We start from the raw sequence: 2594 nt of genomic DNA on the forward strand, positions 1-2594 counted from the left end.
TCAAAATCGAGGAAACAAAACTCCCAGACAGGAAATATCATAATAGATGGAGAAAAGAATAAAGTTCTCAGCAATTTCCCCTAAAGTAGACATTAAGCTCTGAAGGTATTTCTAAAAGAAGCTTCACTACTTATAGGATGATTTCTTTCAAAATAATAGAAGAAATAGGTGTTTCATTAACTTGGGTCCATGAGATTTGGGGGCTTGATGTTTAATTATATAACTTTTTAAAAAATTTTTATTATTAAATTTTATTAGTTTTATTGAACATTTACAGGGATTTTGGGTTTTCATTCCTTCATTGCTCCACCATTCTCTCTACCCTTCTCCCCAGTTTGTTCTTCTTCCCCCGCCATCTGAATGTCTGTTTTAATTGTCCAATTGCCACAGTGCTTGTCAAAGTCAGTTCTGATTAATCCCTTTTGTCAGTGTGTCCTTTGCCATTCCCTATCACTCCTCCCTGAGAGAGACTTCACCCTGATTCATAAGGAAAAGGGGATGGCGTATTCTCTTAGCTACTTCCTGCTGAAAAGGGACGCTGTGGGTTTCAGGGTGAAGATCTTCTCTCACTACTCTAAAGGGCCCCTTTGGCAGTAGAAAACATAGACTATTATGGAGATTGATTTTGGAATTTAGATGCACTGTTATTAATTGTGCTTAGCCATACATGTTCATATCCTTGAAGATGTATCATGGGGGGGTTGCAACCTAGAAGATACAAATTTAACAAGTTATAAGTACATGAGTCAAAAATTATGGAAAAGTAAGAGATTCTTTCATTGTTTTACAAACCCTCCCCCAGGTCCCCTCCACCATGGAGCCATCGCTCTAGACTCCTGTGATGACAAAAATACCTAGTCACATATCTCTTTTAAACAGTTTTCTCCCTCCTCTGTTTCAGTGCAATATACATTATTGAACCCATCTTACTCAGTCTCACCCCAACCCCGAGGTTAGTCCCATTCTACAACAGTGGCATCATGTAGTATTTGTCCTTTTGTGACTGGGATATTTCACTCAGCATAATGTTCTCCAGAGTCAACCATTTTGAATAATATTGCATGAGTTCCTTGTTTTTCAATGCAGCATAGTATTCCATTGTGCGAATATACCACAGCTTCTCTAGCCATTCGTTTGTTGATGGGCACTTAGGTTGTTTCCAAATCCTTGCTATTGTGAACAAAGCTGCAATAATAATTATATAACTTATCACAAAGTTGTATTTTGTTTTCAAGAGAAAAAGGTACAGGAAGAAAAGGGAGTTCCATTCTGAAATGTTTTTAAAGATTTTTTTTCCCCCCCATGTAAAATAATGACTTAAATGAATTTAAAGAAAACAGTTTTATTGATAAACAAAAGTTATATTGTCAAATTTAAATAAAACACAGTCAAGGGAAAGACAAGTTTATCCAAGATTGGACCTTAAAAAGTCTAGCTTCCTGTTGAATATCAGTTGTGAAAAACAATGTATATGAACTTTGTATGTAAACCAGTATAAAATAAAATTAAAAGAAACAAATACACTACCACTTGCCAAGGAGATCTTCCCTGGAAACCCTATCTGAAAACACAACACTCTGTTACAAGCAAGCTGTAATTGTTAACCTCTTTTAATTGCCTGGCTACTGGTATCAAGAGTGTTGATGGTGGAGCCAAGCAAACTAAAGCTGATAACAATCTCAGTCTCTTCACCATCCATAATGATGCTGCTAATTGGCCCAGTGATGAGAATCTACAGAGGCTACTCCCTGTCTCAATGCCTTGTTTCATTTCCCTCCTGATCTCTTGCATATGTTTCACGAAGGCATTTGTTATATTGCCTGTCCCTTTAGCCAAGGTTAGTGTTGCAGACCGAGGGTCCCAAAGAATGGAATAATTTTATAATTATTAATAAAGAGACAAACAGCCAGGAATGTGATAGAGCAGAGAGCATAAAACAGGGGGCCCACAGTTCTCGACTGAAGGCCCCAAGCCAAGCTTCTCTGTATCTTTATTGAAAATTACCAGGAAGTAAATCACAAAGAGAAGTCAATGCAAATGAAGCCAATCTCTTTCTATTGAAAACCTTCTGCTTGACTCAGCAGGAGGGGTTCACAAATGCAAGAATTTGGTTTACCCTTAACTATTAACCTTGATGCCTCAGGGTGAACTCTAGCTCAGGAAGTTAACACTCCCTCTGTAGGGGGTCCCTTGCTGTCTCCTGTCTTGCAGGGAACAAACAGCTCATTTTCTAGGATCTACCACAAGAGAAATCCTAACTTATATATCTGTAATGCCTTCAGTTCCTGAACAAGGGTTTTCATATAATGTTTGGTATAGAGTTTGGCTTCCCATATTTCCCCCCTTTTGTTTTTATCATAATTATGTTATCATCTAGACTAGCATCTTCTCTTCTTTGGTTCACTCTTGCTTGTTTTGGTTTTCTCCATCCTTCATATACAAACAAACAAATAAAACAGATTACACAGAAAAAACTTAAAGAAATACTTTTAAAATCTCCATATGATCAGAAGGATTCAGGTGGAATATTCCTTGAAAGTCTGTTTTAATTTACCCATTGCCACAGTGCTTGTCAAGACCAGTTCTGATTAATC

The sequence above is a fragment of the Elephantulus edwardii genome, unplaced genomic scaffold (genome assembly GCF_000299155.1).
Source record: "Elephantulus edwardii isolate Elephantulus edwardi_28Jun2011 unplaced genomic scaffold, EleEdw1.0 scaffold00077, whole genome shotgun sequence".
In the NCBI taxonomy this organism is placed as follows: domain Eukaryota; kingdom Metazoa; phylum Chordata; class Mammalia; order Macroscelidea; family Macroscelididae; genus Elephantulus; species Elephantulus edwardii.